At 46.9% G+C, this 9,661-nt stretch overlaps 1 pseudogene; it reads left to right on the forward strand.

The window, feature by feature from the left end:
- The first annotated feature begins 7,718 nt into the window (after positions 1 to 7,718).
- LOC102275342 (glutamine synthetase-like) lies at positions 7,719 to 8,945 on the forward strand (annotated as a pseudogene).
- The last annotated feature ends 716 nt before the right edge of the window (positions 8,946 to 9,661 follow it).

Here is a 9,661-nt window from a genome sequence, read left to right on the forward strand (position 1 = left end):
TTGGAAGGACTGATTCTAAAGCTGAAGCTCCGATACTTCAGCCACCTGATGCGAAGTGCTGACTCATCAGAAAAGACCCTGATGCTGGGAAAGATTGAGGGCAAGAGGAGAAGAGGGCAACAGAGGATGAGATGGTTGGATGGCATCACTGACTCAATGGACCTGAGTTTGAGCAAGCTCCAGGAGATAGTGAAGGACAGGGAAGCCTGGTGTGCTGCAGTTCATGCAGTCACAAAGAGTTGGACGCGACTTAGCAACTGAACAACAAAAAACAAGCGGCTATAAAGATGCTTCAAACTGTCCCAGCACACAGACAGGTGGTCCAGGCCATTTAGGTGATCCTGCCATCCTCAACACACAGCTTCCATTGCTGTGTCCAAGTCCACGATGGCTTCTCCAGTATCCTCACCCCCCGGTGAGGGAAGGTAGAAAGGGCAGGGGAGTGGTCATGAGTTCCTTTTAGGGTCATGCATTCCTTTTACGGCCATGAGTTTAAGGGACATACCAAGCAGCAAGGGCAGCATGTGCCCGGTTCACACTCTAATAATGAACAAAGGGGGTCAGATATCAGTTGACAACCAGTACACTCCAGTGCGTATGTCATGGGCAACCCTAAAGATGGCAGATGAGGGAAGCTCAGGGAGGGCTAAGTTTCAGCAGCTCTGATTATCCTGGAGCTACGGGCTCAGCACACACACACACAACAAATGCACAGAAACTGGCCTTGCCCTCTAGGAGCTCACATTTTAAGAGGCAACAAACATAAACAGGACATGCTGACCAGAGGACAAAGCATGAAACCAATAGATGACTGGATGGCAAAACATAGACACACACCAGGTGAGGATTTCCTGCCAAGGGACCAGGGCATCTAAGGATAAGATGGAGATCCCTGAACTGGTCCGCAAACTTTGCCTCCTTCCCACCTTCCATTACATGTTTGTATTGTGATCAGTTGGGCATAAATGTGTCACTCTACCCTGTCTAGAATAAAAATCTCACCACATCTTGTGTACCCAGTGCTTAACGTAGTACCTGGGAAATAATGGATGCTAAATGAATGAGTGGCCCTTACAATAGCCCTTGAGACTTCCCTGGTGATCCAGCGATTGACTCTGCTTTCCAATGTAGGGGGCACGGATTCAAATCCTGGTTGGGGAACTAAGATCCCACGTGCTGCATGGCACAGCCTATAAATGAAAAAGTAATTACTTGATTAAAATGACTTTTTAAATTGTGTCATTTTCCACCATATACCTGGTGCACAATATATGCACAATGCCTGACATTTAGTTGGTGCTCAATACATGGAGTTGACTGACTTAACTAGAACTTAATTAAAGAGGAATGCTATCAGGTGCAGCAAAGACATCCCCCAGAAGGCACAACGCATGGTTCCCAAATCAGTCCAGCTGCACCAACGGGATTTTCAGAGTCTGTAAGACCCTTATGTCCAGCTTGGTCTGCCGAGCAGATGGAGGCTTATGATGCATTTGGCTAAGGTTGTCTGGAACTGGGGCCAAACATGCTATACTTTAGGCTTCCACTCCTTTTTTCTCCCCTCACTGACTCCCCAAGTCTCAGTCCTTAACCAGCAGCTCTGGTCCCCATCCTCCATTTCCAGGGAGACTCAGATTATCAACAGGGCTGCTACTGGATCATTTTGTCTTCAGTGCACCTTGAGTACCAAGCACAGTGCTTGGCACTAAGGTAGCGCAGTGAATTAGACAGATAAGGTCCCTGCCCACACGACACACAGCACCTAGCAGGGGATCAGCTAAGCTAAATGATCCCAAAGTGACACAGTCAGGTGTACCTGTCACCTTGAGAGTAGCATCTGTCTTCAGGACACCAAGCACTTCACACTCAGCCTATATCCCCTCCTGAACTGAGATTCAGATAACATGAGCATGAGTCCACCATTGGACCCAGACCTACCTCCTGCCAGCCTTGAGCACATCCTTTATCCTCTCCATACCTGTCCCCTCATCTGTGAAATGAGCTCAAGAACAACAGCTGTTCTGCCTTCATTTCAGGGTTAGAGGAGGACTAAATAAGGTATGTGAAAGGGCTTTGTAAGCTGTAAGGCGTGCATGCATCTGTGCTAAGTCACTTTAGTCATGTCTGACTCTTTGCAACCCCATGAACTGTAGCCCGCCAGGCTCCTCTGTCCATGGGGATTCTCCAGGCAAGAATACTGGAGTGGGTTACTATGCCAGCTTCCAGGGGATCTTCCTGACCAGGGATCCACCCCAGTTCCCCTGCAGCTCCTGCACTACAGGTGAATTCTTTACCACTGAGCCACCAGGGAAGCCTTAAGCTATAATAAATGTTGCTTATTACTGTCGTTGCAATTAGTATTGTTACTCCTAAGTAATCCTTCCTCCTGATTTTTCCCACTGACTGTAAGTAGTGTCAACATTCTCCCCATTCCCTAGCCTAAGGTTACCTATTGTTTCTGTCTCTGCAAACCTTTTCTCCCCTTCGACAGACCAAAGCTCAACTGGTTTTCCTATTAAGAGCACATTCTTTCTCCATCTCCCTGGCTACAGTGATTGGCTCAGAGAATGGGCATGTGACCCAAGCCAGCCAGTAGGAATCCTTCTGGGATTTTCTTCCCAAAGCTATGAAAGAAATGGTCCCTATCTGCTGAGATTACCTGATTCTGGAGCTCCAGCAACCACTGATACCATTAAAGCTCATCTGAAGAATAAGCCAAGCAGAAAAAGACTATGCTGAAGCAAGCTGTTCTTAAAGCCAGAAGTAACCCTAGACTTGCTAGGCACACAAATGAAGGTAAGCTCTCTTTTATATAAGCTGATTGAGTTGAGTTTCTATCACTCAAAAGGGGAAGACTTTTGACAAACTCAAGACTCAAAACTTAGGTGATGTGTTCTATTTGTCCTTTTTTCTTCTATTCCAACATTTGATCTACTAGAGCTTGTAAACAGAGTCCTTTCTGCTATGTGGTTTTGCCACTGTCCTGGCCAGATTCTCTTTGTCTCACACCTGGAGGCAGTCTGGTGGGGAAAGCTGAAGGATTCGAGTCAGAAAGAGCTAGGGTGAATCCTGGCTGCATTATTTACTCATCATTCATGTGATCTTGGGTTTATCTCGACCTCAGCATTTTCCTCTGTAAAGTGGGACAAATCATCCATACCATGCATGGCTGTTGTATGAAATGTTGTTGTTGCTCATTTGCTAACAGACACATCTGCCTCTTTGCAACCCCATGGACTACAGCACACCAGGCTTCCCTGTCCTTCACCATCTCCTGGAGTCTGCTCAAGTTTATGTCCATTGAGTCGGTGATGCTATCTAGTTATTTCATCTTCTGTTGCCCTCTTCTCCTCCTGCCCTCAATCTTTCCTAGCATCAGGGTCTTTTCCAAAGAGTCATCTCTTCGCATCTAGTGACTAAAATATTGGAGCTTCAGCTTTAGCATCCATCCTTCGAATGAATATTCAGGGTTGATTTCTTTTAGGATTGACTGGTTTGATCTCCTTTCAGTCCAAGGAGACTCTCAAGAGTCATCTCAAGGCCTGGCTAAATAAGAGACAGCTATTAAAGCCATAACAATAAAATGGCCATAGCCCAGTCTGAGAAAATGGGACCCAGGCAGCTATGGATGCTTGGGAGCCACTGGGGCAGAACAAGAGATGATGGAGCTGCTGGGGGAATGACACTTGGGCAGGGATAGTCTCTCAGCATCAAGGAGAGGGTCCTCAGTGATGAAGTCACCAAGCAGCCCATCAGAGGTGAGTGCCTGAAGAGGCCAGCCCAGGTGAGGTCTGGGTTGGAATAAAGGGCTGGTCCTCAGGAATAAGCAGAGTCCTCTCCCGGGAGATATTGAGGGTGGGGTCAGTGCTTAGAAACTTTGTACATTTATGACTTGCTGTGCATGTACTAGTTTGTAGGCTCTCTGCAAAATGCCAAATTTGGAGTCTGCCCTTTCCTTTTCTTGACCACTGTTCTGTCTTATTGTTCCTGAAGGAAGAGAATAAGGACCTAGAGTCTGGGATCTGGGGCTCCCACCTCATTTGCAGCTCATGAGCTCTGTGACCTTGAGGAAGCAGTCTCCCCTCTCTGGGCCTTGGTTCCTTCACCTGTTGAGGGTGGTGGGATGGGGGAATGGCAGATGTTCTCTGAGATCCCTTCCAAACTTAACTTTGGAGTCCAGGCCATCCTCAAGCCTTAAGGGGTTAATCAGGGTGGGCCCCACCTCTACTACCCAGACCACACCAAGGGCTTTTGTTTTCAAAGAATCCGAGGTAGGGCTTGAGGAGGGAGCAGTGTTCCCAATTTCCAAAGCTGATTAATCCAAGAGAAATGACGAGGCGGGCACCGAAGCTCGGGAGCCCTGGGGACATTCTCCCCGCTGGACAGGGCCGCCTCTGTGACAGCTCCGCATGGAGAACCATGAACCAAAAGCTAGGGGGTGACCATCCCTGTTTAACAGCTCTCCATTTGTTTACCGAAAAAATATTGTTCCATCATAAAAATTCCCAAAATAGTTCCTTCCCTGGCCAGACTGACTGGCGGGCGCCCAGCTTGGGAGCCCAGCCTTGCTGGAGACACGCTCTCAGGGAGGCAAAATTAGCCAGGGAAGTCGGGGGCTTCAGTCTGAGGACCACCGGCCCCACACATCCTGTGTGGGGCACGGCCCAGAGGGTTTGAGCCACGGAGTCGTCTCTCAGGGTGGGGGGCGGGGGGGCCTCTGGGCAGTGACAGGATTTTCTGAGGCTCAGCAAGTTTATTTTTAGCTCTGAAGGGTTTCCTCTGCTCTAAGGGGACTGGGGGTGGGGGGCGGTGTTTCATCTGCTGGAGGGGGACAGATGCTTTGCTCTCTGCTGGAATGTACTCTCCCACACTGATTCTGACACCTTCTCCTCCCTCAGTTCTTGACTTAACTCCACAAAGAACACTTTTCTGAGATCTTTCTGAAAATGACCCCGATGAGGATCTCAGCTATCCAGTTCTAAAGACTCTTCCTTTCCCTTTGGAGAACTTATCACAGTCTGTGCTTACAAATATACAAATGTTCATCTTTCCCATAGACTGTAAGGTTCTTGGGCAGAGAACCCAGTACCTTGTACCTAGTAGGTGCTCAATAAGTATACTTCCCATTTGTTGTTGTTGTTCTTCAGTCGCTCAGTCACGTCCAACTCTTTCTGACCCCATGGACTACAGCACTCCAGGCTTCCCTGTCCTTCACCATCTCCTGGAGCTTGCTCAAACTCATGTCCATTGAGTCGGTGATGCCATCCAACCATCTCATCCTCTGTCATCCCCTTTTTCTCCTGCCTTCAGTCTTTCCCAGCATCAAGGTCTTTTCTAATGAGTCAGCTCTTCACTTCAGGTGGCCAAAGTATTAGAGCGTCAACCTCAGCATCAGTCCTTCCAATGCATATTCAGGGTTGATTTCCTTTAGGATTGACTGGTTGGATCTCCTTGCTGTCCAAGGGACTCTCAAGAGTCTTCTCCAACACCACAGTTCAAAAGCATCAACTCTTCTGTGCTCAGCCTCTTTATGGTCCAACCCTCGCATCCATATATGACTACTGGAAAAAACATAGCTTTGACTATACAGACCTAATGACTTCACTTGCTTGAGACTTAGACTAGCCAAATAAATTGCCCAAGGTCATGTAATTTACAAGTGCCAGAAGTAGGATTTGAACCCAGCTCTGTCTGATTCCCAAACCCAGGTTTTAACTCCATTGTCCTGCTCCACGTGATCTGCAGGGCTGGATAAGTCACTGAATGAGAGGGCAGGAAACAGCTGTGATTGTGTCTTCTCTGTCACTTTCTTCTGCCCCCATGATGGGGAGGAAAGAGGGCATACAGGTGGCCCCCAAGAAGACTCAATCCCAGTGCCTCACATATAACAGGAGATCAGGAAGTAGGTGTTGGGTGAATGTTCCCTCTGCCAGGGACCCCAGACATCTCCCAGAAGCACACAGGTCTTGGCAGGGATCTGTCTGTATTTGTGGATGAGAGAGTGAGGGAGAGGGACCTATAAAAATGAATCCCTCCAACTGGTCTCTCCTCCTGCCCACCACCCCACCCTAACCAGAGCAGGACCCCAAACAGGAACATGACCCTCCGTAGTTAAGAGCCGTCCTTACTAACAAGATGCTGTGGCTGCCAAGAGTTTCCAGGCTGAGTTTCCAAGCAAAGGTGAGCAAGCCCCTCCTGGCTCCCTCAAAGACCCTGCTTTTAGACCCACCCACCCCCTTACAAACACCCCATATCATACATAAATCTTCCTTAATTTCATGTGAAGTAGGAACAAATTCACCTTAGAATTTAATAAATTCAGTTAAACTAATTAATTAATTCACCTTAGAATAAAATGCCAATTTTATTGAGCTAGAATAAATATAATACATATACAGTGAATGTATTTATAATGAATATAAAGAATATAATGGCTTGCTTTGCAAACCAAGCTCTAACACAAGCACTCCCTCCCCGCTCAAAAAAAAAGACAAGCCCCACACCACCTCCTGGGAGGAGAGAGAAAGATGTAGTGAGAGAGACAGAGAGAGAGCAATCGGAAGAGTGAAGATGTTACCTCAGGCCATTCCACTCAGTGAGTAGAGGCTCCACAGAATGAAGAACAAGATGGCAGATACACCCTCTGCAGCTGGTTTTGGCTCCCACAATGCTTAGCACCTTTTCAGCAGCTTGAGCGGATTCTGATATATGAAAATGTGTATCTTTTCATATATCTTGAGCCCTAAATTTAAGGTAACTACTTCATGATACACAAAGTCACATATATCCCATTTTAGTAGGGAAGTTATCTTTAAGGGGTAATTTTAAGAGACAGGATCTTTTTCTTTATATACTGACTTTAGAACCTGACTTTTACTTAGCATCCAACAATACTGTCGTTAACAGTCATTGTGAGGAAACTGAACCATAGATCCAAACAAGAAAAAAACACAAGGCAAGTGTGTACAAATGCATATTTATTATATCCGTATTTTCTAAAGGGAAAACTGGAAAGAAGTTGGCCTTTTGAAATCTACAGGTTGTGATTTTTTTCAAAGTCTTTTCTTTGAGAATACAATGGGCTCGATTCTTTCCTTTTCAAACTCCTCTTTATACTCTAGGCCAATTTTCCGCACTGTTACTTTGTACCAGAAAACTCCTTGGCATCCTGAGTTCTAAGCAGGTGAGAGTCAGAATCACTCCCAGTGGAAAAGAGGCCAAAGGAACCAGGATGAATCTTTTCCTTCTTCCCAATTTGGCCTCCGGTTAGTCCTGTAGGGAAGCTGGCCCAAGAAGACTGAATCACATCCATAAATCACACCTGTACTCTGTCTCTCCTGCCCCTTGAGGCTGAGCCATTATCACCATGGTACAGAGGATGCCACGTACTGTTGGGTCCAGATGGTACCCAGTACTTGTGCCATCTGGAAGCAGGTAGGCTCGTCATCATTTCCTCCCAAGACCAGATGACACAGGGAGAAACGGAAGGAACACTTAGACTGAGAGAGACTTAGGAAATAAACACCCTCCCTTTGCCCCATTCAAACCATTTCTAGCCTCAGTTTGTTTCTTTGCCCAGTCAAGAAGGAAGGGATGATTTTGGCAGAGCTGAGGATGGGAGAAGAGCAGTGTGTGTGCAGCACCCCCGGTCTCCTGGCCTGTCCCCCTGCACTTCCTTCTCCCTGCCTGCCTGCCCTCCATCCAGGACACCTCCCGCCATGGCCACCTCAGCAAGCTCCCACTGAAACAAAGGCACCCATCAAGTGGGCATGTCCCTGCCTCAGGGTGAGAAAGCCCAAGCTATGCATATCTGGATCAACAGCGCCAGATGAGTTGCCCGAGTGGCATGTTGATGGCTCTATTACTTTTCAGTCTGAAGCGACAACAGGGACATGTATCTCATCCCTGTTGGGAGGTTCCAGGACCTATTATGCAAGGACTACCACCTGGGGTTCTGTGAAGTCTTCAAGCACAACCGAAAGGCTGCAGAGACCCATGGAAGGCATCCCTATAAACAGAACACAGATGTGGTGAGCAACCAGCACCCCCATTTGGACCAAAGCAGGAATATATTCTCATGGGCACAGATGAGCACCCCTTGGGTGGCCTTCCAACTGCTTCGTTGGACCCCAAGGTCCATACGACTGTGGTGAGGGAGCAAAGATTATGGCAGGGATATCGTATGGGCTCACCACCAGGTGTCAAGATTTTGAGGACAGAGTGCCAAGGTCGTGGCCGCCCCATGGGAATTTCAGATAAGACCCTGTGAAGGAATGGACATCAGACATCATCTCTGGATGGACCATTTCATCTCACACCATTTATATGAAGACTTTGGAATGACAGCAAGCTTTGATCCTAAAGCCCATTCCTGGGACCTGGAATGGTGCCGGGTGCCACACCAACTTCAGCACCAAGGCCATGAGAGAGAATGATCTGAAGCACCTTGAGGAGGCCATTGAGAAACTGAGCAAACGGTACATGCAGCTGAGCCTATGATCCCAAGGGGGACCTGAACAATGCCTGGCACCTAACTAGACTCCCTGAAGCCTCCACTGTCTATGACTTCTCAGCCAGCATGACCAACCGTGGCTCTAGCACCCACATTCCCAGGACTGTAGACAGAAGAAGGGTTACCGTAAAGACCTCTGCCAACCGTGACCCTTTCTCAATAACAAAAGCCCTCATCTGCACGTCTTCACTTTTTTTTTAAACCTGGATGAATATTTTTTAATATACTTATTTCTTTATTTGTCTATGCCAGACCTTAATTGTGGCTTGCAGGATCTTTACTTGTGGCATGTAAGACCTAGTTCCCTGATCAGGGATTGAACCTGGGCCCCTGCAGTGGGAGCATGGAGTCTTAGCCACTGGACCACCAGAGAAGTCCCTGCACGTATCTTCTCAATGAAACTGGCAATGAGCTCACCCAGTACAAAAACTAAGTGGACTGACTTGCCGCCATCAAACCCCTCCTAATTCTACACCCTATTTCTACTCTGACCCCTCTCTCCATTATCCTAATAGCTGTAACTTAAAGGATGGGGTACCAAGGTCTTTCTTAATTCCTGGGGGAAAAAAAGAGAATTTGAAGAGCAACAGGGTTCAATGTCGAATGCTAACTAGAGGGGAAAAATGTTTGATACACTGCGTATTTTGTAACGGCCTGGTTTCATTTCGCTTTGTTTTCTTCAGTATTTGGTGGTTGCAAATCTAGTCCAAGATTGGCTGTGGATTTGAAAGATCAGTGGTTTTGATTAAGCATTTGGACTTTGATCTTTGAATGGAATTAACCTTAAAAAGAAAACAGTGCTGCTTAGATGAAAGAAATCACCAGCCTCCTGCTCTCCTGAGTGGAGCGTCAAGTTACTTCTATACCATGGCCAAGTGACTACTAAGGAATTTGATAATTACCTTTCCAGTTAGAATAGCACATATTCACTGCTCAGATTCAAGAATTTGTTTAAAAATGCAACTATAAATAGTGCAGGTACTTCCAGTTTCTAACATCAGTCTTGCAAATTTCCTGTCCTTATGAATAGCCTGTTGTTCAAGCCACCCAACCACAGTCAGCAAATGGACTTGCACGAGCTAGCACCCCTTCACCACCTTTGTGTTTATTTAACCACCTTGCTCTCAGGATAATTTAAGATGACTTTTA

Source organism: Bos mutus, chromosome 10 (assembly GCF_027580195.1).
Source record: "Bos mutus isolate GX-2022 chromosome 10, NWIPB_WYAK_1.1, whole genome shotgun sequence".
Lineage (NCBI taxonomy): Eukaryota > Metazoa > Chordata > Mammalia > Artiodactyla > Bovidae > Bos > Bos mutus.